The sequence below is a fragment of the Rhinolophus sinicus genome, linkage group LG06, assembly GCF_036562045.2.
Source record: "Rhinolophus sinicus isolate RSC01 linkage group LG06, ASM3656204v1, whole genome shotgun sequence".
Taxonomy (NCBI): Eukaryota; Metazoa; Chordata; class Mammalia; order Chiroptera; family Rhinolophidae; genus Rhinolophus; species Rhinolophus sinicus.
Window position 1 is genome coordinate 43679765 of NC_133756.1, and position 12160 is coordinate 43691924.

Sequence of the window (12160 nt, forward strand, 5' to 3'; positions counted from 1 at the left end):
CTATGTATATAACCCAATACAGAAAAAGAAGAAAACTTGGTAATTTTTTTGTTGCCATTAATTAATAATTTATTGAATATATATTGTGACATAGGTCTATACTTAGCACCATACAGGATATCAAATATAGTTAATAAACCCAGTGATATTGAATAATATAAATTTATAAATATGTTACACATATTACCCATATTTTAGTGTATTTGGACTGAGTATGGCTTCATTTTATATTTATCTACCTATTTGGTAAAAAGTAGTCTATAGGGGGTGTGGTGGGTTGTGTCCCACAAAAAGGTTTGTTTATGTTCTAACCTCCTATAAATGTGATCTTAATTGGATATAGGGTATTTGTAGATGAAATCAAGTTAAGATGAAGTCATACTGGATTAGGATAAGCCCTAAATCCTATGCGTGTTGTCTTTCTAAGAAAACAAAAATTTGGATGCAGAGACGGGTAGAGAGAAGGCAGACATATGAAGATAGAAACAGAGACTGGTTATGCCACTACAAGCCAGGTAATGACAAGGATTGCCACAACTAGCAGAAGCTAGTAACAGGCAAGTAGAGAGAGCCTCCTCCAGAGCCTTCAGAGAGAGGATGACAATGTCCACACCTTTATTTCAGATATGTAGACTCCAGAACTTTAAGAGAATAAATTTGTACTGTTTTAAGCCACCTAATATGTGATATTTTGCTATGACAGACCAGGAAATTAATACTGAATTAACGAAGAGTTAAAACGGAAAGGAAAGAAACATCTACAGGAAAGAACATATACAGAGGTAAGATAATTTGAGGCCTGAAAAATATATGAGCAAATTGTTCGTTATAGAAAAATGGATTTGTAAATAAATTCATCTGATACAGTATAAGACAGAAAGAAGGAACATGTCTTCTAAAGCTTCAGCAAGGCTCAGGGAACTTTTCAATTTCAGATCTTCTTCTCGACTGTATCCTTTCTTCTCTTTCTAAAATTTAACTCATATTAGAGAAAGTTTACAGAGGAGTTTCTCATAATGTAGACCCAGATTAATTTCCTGATCATTTACTAGCTGGATGAACTTGGGAAAATTATTGTATTGTTTGCTATTTATGTTAAATACTACATATGTTAAATATCAGCTTTTTAGAGATAACACATAAAATAATTTTGAAATAACATGGATAATTTCTAAGTACCTAGGTTATAATTAAGATAACAAAATTCTAAAGTTTTATGATTCCAGATTTTATTTCCCAGTAAATCTTTTTATTACTAAGTTTGAAAATCTATAAGACATATAGATTTTATAATATCTGTGCTATCTGAACATTCTATTGCATTTTAATATGATTTGATAATTTTTGAAATACTCACCTATAATAATGCTTTACTTTAACCTGACAACAGTATAATACATTTTCTATAAAAGAGCTATTACATTTATATTTTTATAATAATTTAAAAATATATAAATTATTATAAAACAGTTACTTTACAATATTATATATTATATAATATTCATACAATATTATATAAAATATTATAAAATAACATAAATAATTATAAAATTTATAATTTCATAATAACATCTTATTATATTTATATTTTTATAATAAATGAGGAAATTAAATACATATTTGAATTTTTCAAAGTCATGCTAGTGGTAGTCTTGAACTGAGAATTCGGGAATGCTTGTTACTGATGCTTTATTTCCTTTTTCCACAATGTTATATATGTTCTAACTAAATGATTCCTGTTATTGTTAGGAAGAGAAAAATACACAGTGTGAAGTCATTCTAATCACCAATATACTATGATAATGTGAAATATTGTGTTTTTATTTCCATGTTTATTCATCTCAGTAAGAAATAAAGAATAATAATGTGCTGGCCATTTGGAAACAAATCAAAATTTAGCTCCTAAATAATTCCACAGAAAATTATTTGTTAATTTAGGCTACCCAGTGGCTACTCCACAGGTGGAATGGTGAAGATGATGATGATGAAGATGATGATGATGATGACGATGATGATGATAACATGAGCAAGGCAAAGGCTTGAAGGGAACAAATTGTTCCCTTCATTTAGGATACGAAAATAAATAGCTTTTTAGAGATAACTAAGGAATCATTTTGTTACAATTAGGAAATAAGTTGGACATGAGTGAATATGGACAGTAGAGATTATAGAATTGGTATGCAGAAGAGAGGTCTTAAGATAAGACTTGAAAGTTATCTTCTTATAAATGCTAGAAAAAGTCACTATGGATATTACTTAAAATTAAATTAGAGTAGATAGTTCAAGAAAATGTATAATAAGCTTAAAAAGGAGAGTCATGTGGGTTGAAGAGGAGCTTATTTAACTAGACGAGAGGCATTAATGCCCAACTTAGACAACATCATTATTCTAAACAGTGCCAGCCTTCAGGCTCATATCCAAGACATCTTCTTTTTTTTCTACAGCTAATACATGTCAATTAGTAAAAAACATTACTTTTATATTTTTAAAAGCATTGCTTTTAATTCTAAATTATTTAGAAATTGTGAGACCTTTACAATTTGACATCATAATCTATAATGGATGGACTTCTTATGTGACAATATGTGTTAAGTTTACTTCACAAATGACTATCCTTGATCTTATTAATAGAACCACATCTAGGCTTTTACCTTATTTTCTTTATTCCTGTGAGAGAAGTTGATACTCCAGTAGCTGAAACAAAGTAATTAATTAATGCACATGTAAATTAGGTGAAAATCACAATGGAGGTAAATATATAGATCTTCATTCATTCATTCATTCATTCATCCATTTTCATCAGCTTCCATTCATTCATCCAACAGATATTTTGTTGTGTACTTACTATGTATTAGTATTGGTATATAGCATGAAGAAAACACACAAAAAACCCTGACCTCATGGAGCTGAGTTTCTTATATAATGTAGATAATAAACAGTATAAACAAATAACATTCATAATATCTTACATAGTAATCAATACTATAAAAAAGGAGATGATATAAAAGGACTTACTAAAATGGAGACATTTGAATATAACCATGAATTAGTGGGGAGAGAATCGTGGAGACATATGGAGTAAAAATATTTGGGGTAGAGAAGTTTAAGAGAAAAAATGCAAAGAATGTCAAAGAGATGTGCTTGAAGTGTTTAAGGAGATTGCCATCTTAATATAGTAGATTTCACATATTCAATGAATATGTGTTGAATCAATAAAGGCAGGGTCAAATTTGTCCATGAATCCTCAAGAGCTTTGGAAATATTAATCTGTTGGAAGTAAGAATTAAATTGAAATAAACTTAGAAAAAGACAGAATTTTATTCTTTTATAGCTCTAGATGCCAGAAGTGTCACTAGATTGAAATCAAGGTGTTAGTAGGGTCTCATTCCCTCCGGAGGATCTAGGGGAAGATTTACTCCTTGTTTCTTCCAGTTTCTAGTTGCTTCCAGTTTTCCTTGCCTTGTGGTCACATCACTTCAAAGCTCAAGGCCATTGTGATGGTTTACTTTCTGTTAACTTGACTAAGCCATGGGGTGCCCAGGTTAAACATTATATCTTAATAGATCTCATACATTGTTTTTGCATGAGATAAATATTTGAATCAGTAGACTCAGTAAAGCAAATTCCTCTCCCCAGTGTGGATAGACATAATCCTAATCATTGAGGATCTGACTAGAATAGTAAGTAGAGGAAAGAAGGATTTGTTCTCTTTCTGTCTTTTGAACTGGGACATTAGTTTTCTCCTGCCCATAAACTGGGATTTACATCATTGGTTTCCCTTATTCTCAGACTTGCAGATACGGACTGAAACTATACCACCAGCTTTTCTGGTCTCCAGCCTGCAACAGCAGATCATGGGACTTATCAGCCTCTATAATTACCTGAGCCAATTCTGCATAAGTCTTCTTTTATGTTAATTAATTAAATTAATCAACTAATTAATTCATTAATTCATTAATACATATTATTGTTTCTGTTTCTCTGGAAACCCCTAATAAAGCTATGATCTTTACTTTCTTTGTTCATCCTCACATCATCTTCTCCAGCATGGGCTGTCAAATCTCCCTCTCCCTATCGTAAAGATATAATACATGTGAAGCATTTAGGGCCCTTCCTGCTAATCCAAGGTAACTCCCATTTCGAGATCTTTGACTTAATCATATCGCAAAGCCCTTTTTTCATTGACAGGTTCTAGGAAGTAAAGACCTGACATCTTTGGGAGAGCATTTTTCTAGCCAACCAAAGTGTGTGTGTGTGTGTGTGTGTGTGTGTGTGTGTGTGTGTGTGTGTGTGTGTGTGTGTGTGTGTGTGTGTGTGTGTGTGTGTGTGTATGTGTTCTCAAAGATCTTAGGGAAAAAAATAATAATAATAAGGGCAATTGCCCTTATTTCTATGTTCTTGTATGTGCTAGGAAGATTGATGGGTCAACTGATGAAGCAGTTGTTGAGCCATTCTGCTCAGTTTTTCTGCCATTGGAATTATGTAAGTTGCTTGTTGGCATTGTAGCTCTTTCTTTGTTGTTCCTTTTCCTTAAGAAAAAAATAAATCTTCCGAAGTAGAATGAAAAGAGAAATTATTCAAAGTCCTCAGGATCACAGTTCTATGATTGTATGTCATAAAGGAAAAAAATATTTTGAGTTTATTTGGGGGCAACTACAATGCTGGAAAACATGCCTTGCACATAGTAAGTGGTAAATATGAATGTTTTGATAGTGATAGCTGATCTGAAGCTAAAACCACAAAAAGTAGTTTGAAACATATCTATCTATCTATCTATCATCTATCTATCTATCTTATCTATCTATCTACATACATACATACATACATACATACATACATACACACATATATATACACATACACACACGGAACTAACTATTAAGAAATCTCAAGTAGTTACATTAAAAATGAAATAGATCATTTGTTAATATAAATAGTAAAAGTGAGTGCATTTGCTAAATAAATTTGAAAAGGTTATTATATCATATTTGAGTCTAAATATGCTTATCAAACAAACAATATAAGAAAAAACTTTAGATATTAAATTATATTATAACTTTATAGAGTCATTTGGTATACATGCATACATTTATAACATTAAACAAAATAACATTTTAAGAAGTATTTGACTGTTATTTAATTCAGTTTATATTATGCATTTTTTCCATGAAAAAGTCTTGTTTAGGAAGTTTTTAGACCTTGTGAGATTGAATCAAAATCAGAATACCTATTTTGTCAAGTCGACATTTCATCTTACAAATAGGAAAAACTACAGAATTATGTACAGTGCAACATCCATGAAAAATTAACTTAGACAGGTGCTATAATTATATAAGGAACAAGAACAAAAGGGGAGAATGTTAGAGAAAATTGAGGTACTGAAAACATGTATTGTTCTCACTAATCAATTTTCAAAACACAGCCGTTACACAAATACTCTAAAAAAAATTCCATTTTGTTTTGAGTTTATGAGGCTAAACATTTAAAAAACAGCTAGCTCACATGATTTTTATAATCTACCATTTATGTTAGATGAATACAAAAGATTTTTGAGAATTGCTCAAGCTATAAATCCCAGGTATAAATTTTTTCTTAAAAAGCATGTTACTGGAATAACATTTTCTCCTTAATTAAAATATTTGGTTTTGCACCAAAAGGTGACTAATATTCTTACATGTGCCATCTGAAAATGAGAATATATTTAGTATTGCAGCAAGCATTTTAGTGACTATGGAATACATTAGCCACTGACAGTGCTGAGAAATCACTATTCTGCACTATATTTTCAAACATATAAATTTGGCTGATATAATTTTTTAATTAAATAGGATTACTAATTAATTAACTTTAAGCATAATTTATTACTTATTCTTGAATCATAGATGTTCATTAAACAAGAGAACTATTTAGGCTTCAACCTCAGCTTTAGCCCATTCCTGTCTTTTAACACTCAGCCTTTCAGCATTCAGCTAAAATATGTATTCAAGACATTTCTACTATTTAGTCATACTGTATGTGTTAGTGCAGCTGTGTGTGTGTGTGTGTGTGTGTGTGTATGTGTGTGTGTGTATTGAAAAAAGCTGCTTAAAAATCATCAAAATATCTTCTGATGATCCCTTTATATCATCATACAAACATGTTTTAATATCACTGGGAATGGGGAGGTGGACTGGTATACAGATTTTGTTTATGTCCAGATATTGACACATTTTTTTCAGCTTATCTCAAAAAAATGCTTAATAATCTCCCACTTGTCTATAATTTATTTATCAATCTTTTCATCTTCAATTCTCTTCTTTGCTCTTTTTATTAAGGTTTTGATCCTACCAGTTTACCAAAATGATACTTGTCAAATCATCATTGACTTCTGCATTTCCAAATGCAAAGGTCAATTTTTGGCCTCACGTTCCTTGAATTGTCAGTACTATATGACACAGTTGAGGATTTCAATCTTCTTGAATCATTTTGTTATAAGTTTCTTGGAGTCCCTGATCTTGCCTAGTTTTTCTTCAACTCCTTGGATGTTTTGGCAATCTTGTTTTTGTTAGCTCTCTTTTGTTTTTTGGCTATACTTTTAAAAGTTTGTGTACCAGAGCACTATTCTCAAGTCTCCTCTAGTTGTTATACTTTTTCTAGTTTATCTCAGCCTGTCCCATGAAGTTAAATATTCGTTAGTCATTAGGAATTGTAAAATAACATCTCCCACCCTGCTCTCTCCTCCTCCCCAGCACCAACAAACTCAAAGATCTGTCTACTTGATATCACTGGATGTCTAACAGTCTACTCACAATTAACATTTCCCAAATACAATATGAATTAATTCTCCTTACTGTGCAGCCTTTAAATCTCCCATTTCAGTATACAGCATCACCATCCCTGAAGTGATTCAAGAAAAAAATTGGGAGTCTTCCTTGAATCTTTTCTTCTACCAATGTATAGACAATGCTATTGACAATTTCTGTCAACACTACCCTCAGAGCATATACTGAATATATCCACTTTCCTCCGTCTCTATTTTTTAATTCAAGCTACTATCATCTTTCACTTGGACCTCTAAAATAATTCATTATTTGTTTTCTTGCTTTCACACGATTTCTCACACAGCAGACAGTGATCATTTTAGGAAGTAAATCAATGTTGGTTCCCACCAGAAGCAGCTGCTTGACAAAGATTTATGTGTGAGAATCTTATTTTGGAAGTAAAACAATATATGGAATGGGAATAGAGAAGTGAAAAAAGGAAGAAAGATGGCCAATAATGGATGTGTTATCAAGGCAGCTAACTTGTTGTTTTATTAAAACTTAATGTCTGCATAACAGCTCCTTGGAGCTATCCTACCAGAAGGGTAAGGGAGCTGGGGTATTTATATACAGTGGTCATTGCCTGAAGGCTGCCTCCGCAGGGTAAATTTCCAGCACTTTGGCCTACTTTCCGTGAGCAGTTCAGCCTTTCCAAAGCATCAGAGAAAGCCCCAGGCAAAGAGGTACAGATAAGGGCAGTTGGGTGTCAGCTGAAGAATATTAAAGTGATCAGACCCAATGGATATTGGCAGGACACATAAGCCAATTTTTTCCTTCTTAAAACTCTGCAATGTCTTGTTTTTTCATTTAGAAAAAATCCCAGCTCCTCATCGTAGTCTGATGGCCACCTTGCTGGTTCATTTTGAAACAAGGTCATCCATGGCAGGGCTTTCCCGTCAATGCTCCTCAGCATTCTGACTCAGATGCCATAACACTATCAGTGAAACACTTCCTACCCTCCCCCACAACAAACTCGCGTGCCACCAATTCCACATTAGCACAACCCCTTTTTAGTCTGTTTGCCTATTTTATGTATTTCTTATGCTGTATCACTATATGAATACATATTTATTTTATTTAAAATTTACTCTTTCACTTATGAAAATGTAGCTTCCACGAGAAAAATGAACTTATCTGGTTCAGCACTACATCCCTAGCATTTTGAAAAATGCCTGGCACATAGCAGGTGCTCCAAAAAATGATGGAATAGTTATATTGGTTATTTAATGCAAGGTATGACAATTCATTTTTCAATTTTTTATATTGTTTCCCTAGACACAGTATGTATTTGGAATTTTGGAATACAACATCTGGGTTCAAGTGACAGCTCCAATATTTATGAACTGTGAACCTTGGACAAGTTACTTGACCTGCCATTTGTAGTACTTACATCACTGTGTTGTATTAAATCATATAGAATATATATTATTAAAATTATTAGAATAGTGCCTGGCAGTTTTTAAGTACCATAAAGCTATTCATTATTAGCTATTGCTTTTTAATAAGCATTATTGAGTCATATCCAAATATGCCTTTTAAATTAAAAATTGAATTAAAGCCTTGTTTTATGTTTTGTACTGGAAAGAATACATTGTCAGCTTTAAAACCAAAATCAGGGTTCTATTTAGTAGCATTATAACTTAATTATTTCCCTTCTTGGAACTCCCTTCTTTATTTATAATGGGGATAATAATGGCTATCATTTAGAGTTGTCATGAAGATTAAATAAGGTGCATGTAAAATGTTTGGCAGGTAGAAGTTGTGTCTTACAATATTAATATCCTTCACCCCTCACTCACTGCCATTAATTATTTGTGTGATTTTAGAAAAGTCACTTACTCACCTTAGGATCACATGAAATAATCAGTGTTTGCCAAATACATAATGGGAAAGGAGTTCTTCAAAAATTAAATATGGCTTTCTAAGAAAAAAAAAATCGAGGGGGGACACGGAGGCCGAGCAAGGGTGGGAAATATTTTTTTCCACATATTTTAAAAGCCCAGATATTTATGTATTATAATTTCTTACAAGTTTTTCAGTAAAGAGAACTGATTAGCTTAGCTTAAAATAACTTTACCCTGCATTATTTCGCAACAGAATAACTTTCTGTCAGAGAAGATCCATTAAAATCGTCAAAGACTCTGGAACTTTCTGTGAAGCAACATCTAAAACCCTTCCTGTTTTAATTTTTGAAATTTTATGATTTTTCCTTTTCCTATCAGTGCTACATTGCTTCATCCCAACAGTTTTCTATGTTTGGGATATGATTGATTTCAGCTATGTTCTTTCCTAACTGCTGCCCCAGGCCTTTTTTCCTTATTGCACTGTAACTTTATACTACCTTCTAAACCTTATTCTGCTATAGTTATCTTTACCTCTGCTTTCAAACAATATCATCTCACTTTAGATGTTATACAGGTCAAAATATGCAGGGAGTATAGGCAATTCTGCAACTGAGATCCAAAAGACAGGGTGGGTTTCTTAATAATTCCATGGTGGCATAAAAGAGCTATAAGGAAAGACAAAAATCAAAATTTCAGAAATAAAAAGATCAAATGAGCTAGAATTTTCCTTTTTCAGTTTTTCTTATAAATTATTTATTATTTGTTACCACTACTCCAGGGGCATGCAATTCCTCCCACAATGTGTTATATTAAGATCTACTCAATGTGGTAATCAAATTATGCCAAATCTTGCAGTGGTCCATTTTATATTAAAATTTCATAATTAAATACCTTTTGCAATATAGTAGAAGTTTTCTTCTTAGCACATTGCATAAATTAGAAAGGAGATTTTTATACAGGAGGATATATACATATAATGAAGTATGAAACAAAATAAACAAAATAAGATTTTAATTCACAAAATACGTTTTAAAATCATGTATAAATCTAACCTGAAAAATCCTGAGTAAGTCTCATCTGCTTTTTAAATATTTCATGGCTTCAATCCTTGGTGGTTTTTACAACCCTTGTTCTTCTTACTGGTAGGACTTTTCTTAGCAATTGAGGAGAGTGCAGACGCATTGAAATAAAAAATGACCAGCTGCTACTAGTGGTCATTCTACTTTCTTGAAACGTGTCTTGAAAGGATAACTTGGCATTTTTGATTCTGAAGGCCAATCTCATGCTAATTTTTACACAACCAACTCCTTCCGATCTTCTTGAATCTTTCTCCATCTATCATTATCTCTTTCGTCTAGTTATAATCTTTTTTATTGAAATCTGCTTTTAATCTCTACCTAAGTCATTCTAGTGAACCCTCATTTTATACTGTATTTCTTTCTCTATGATTATAGAATTTAGTAATAATAAGATACATTTATAGGTATTTTATAAGAAATTTATTTGCAGTGTTTTTACTTATTTCTTAGGAGTAGATATAATCAATTATTAGCCATATTTTTTCAGTAGATTTTTTAGGGCTCAGGCAGGATGAGACTATACATAAGCAGGATCACCCTCATGGCCATCCAACCTGGGCAGTCAATTTACACAGGGCCCTATGCCCAGAAGGGTTTTGTGCTATGTTTAATGCTTTATTGTCACTGCCATGAAATTTTTAAACATTTTATCTTTGAACTTGTGCTTTTTTAAGTGAAGTCTGATGGGACAAAAGCACCTGCATTTGAGCACAGGAGATGCACACGCTATACATGTCCACTGCTGTCTTTATTGCTCCATTTACATTTAATGGTTGCAGTGTCCCACTGGGATTTCCGTATTCTGGTGGATCCAGGATTCATGGGAGTTCGGCAAGAATAAAAACAAGTACAAAATAAGTGTACAAGTGTTATGTTCATGACTGAATAATTGGGGAAAACAACAGCTCCAAGAGGTTATACTTTCTATTTGAAAAACAATTTGCTTCAAATGCAGAAAGAGAGCAATGACGTCTAAGAAATACGAACCAATGAACTCTACCATTTTCTTTCTTACTCATGTTGCTTTTCGGTATTAGCCAAACACTTATACTGACATTGATGACAGAGAAAATAGAATAATATTTCATTTGCCTTTTAGTCCTTCCTTCCTCAATAGTAAGTTATTGATAGAGGATTTTAATAGAATATGCATTATGCACATATAAAAAGGTAAAAATAAAAAGCAGTTGAGTTCGTCTTGTGCCACATTTCAACTATTGTGCTAAGAATAAAATACAGATGCATGTACAAGCAACAGAATACACATTGTGTAATTTTGATGATTCAACATATGAGTTAAGTGCTTTTATATTTTCATTTAAAACTGACATTGTGCACATAAAGATAAATATTAAATTAATACTATTAAAAAATCTGTTTTCCTTTACTTAGAACAATATTAAATAACAGATAAAATATGACCTAGTGACATAAGCAAATTTTATTATATAAATTTATAAAATGTGTATTCAATTTATATTTAGTTATTCATATGTAAAATTGTATAAAATTTCAGGATAATAATACGGATATTATTACTAACAACAAAATTAATGAAAATAGTTTTCATGTTTTTTTAATCTTTAATTATATTATTAGAAGCAGATATAGTGAAATTACTGTATTTATAGTCACATCGCTAGTTATATGAACAACTCAATACATAGTAAAATTAATAGTTTAAATCTATTTTGTTGCTTTCAATTTCTAAGAATGATTCTTTTGAAATGTGATTATAAATTCAAATATTTTAAACAATGTATATTCTAAGTAGCCTAGCATATTTATACAAATATATGAAAGAGGTGTACATATATACATATACATGTGATGATTTATAAATGATAAGATGATAGCATGCTATATGCTTTTCTTCTTCACCTTGTTTTTCTTAATAAAAATTTCACAATAGTATATAAAGTTATTTCTCATTATTTTTGTAGCTTCACAATACTTTATTCTGTATATATGATTTATTCTACCAGATGGATATTTGAATTATTCCTAAAATCTGTTACATAAATAGTCTGTAACAAACAGATTGTGATCCATTTTTTATAGTTTTACCAGTTTTTCTTCAGGATAGACTCCTAGAAATGGGATTGTTGAGTTAAAGGGTAGAAACACATGTAATTTTGCTAGACATTGTCAAATTCCCCTACATAGAGGCTGTGCCATTTTGCATTCCCACCAGCCATGTATGAGAGTGACTATTTCTCCACAGATTCGCTAATAGAATATTCCATCAAGCTAGTAATTATGAGCTTTGCCTAAGAAAACTGGACAAATTATATGAACAATTTGCAGAACAAGATAACAAATGGAGAAATAAATATTTAAAGAGCTGATCAATAATAAACAGAGAAATATAGGTTGCAACTACAACCTATGTGATAAATTTATCACATCAGCAAAAAATTGAAATTCTCATCATATC

General features: G+C 31.6%; 1 long non-coding RNA gene across 2 annotated transcripts in view; it reads left to right on the forward strand.

Moving 5' to 3' along the window:
- The window catches only part of LOC109453549 (uncharacterized), a 123208-nt gene that overhangs the window by 65346 nt on the left and 45702 nt on the right, over window positions 1–12160 (forward strand). For both annotated transcript variants that reach the window (XR_002138313.2, XR_012497744.1), the window contains exon 2: window positions 704–782. This is a non-coding gene — a long non-coding RNA (uncharacterized LOC109453549). The remainder of the gene's footprint in view (window positions 1–703; window positions 783–12160) is intronic.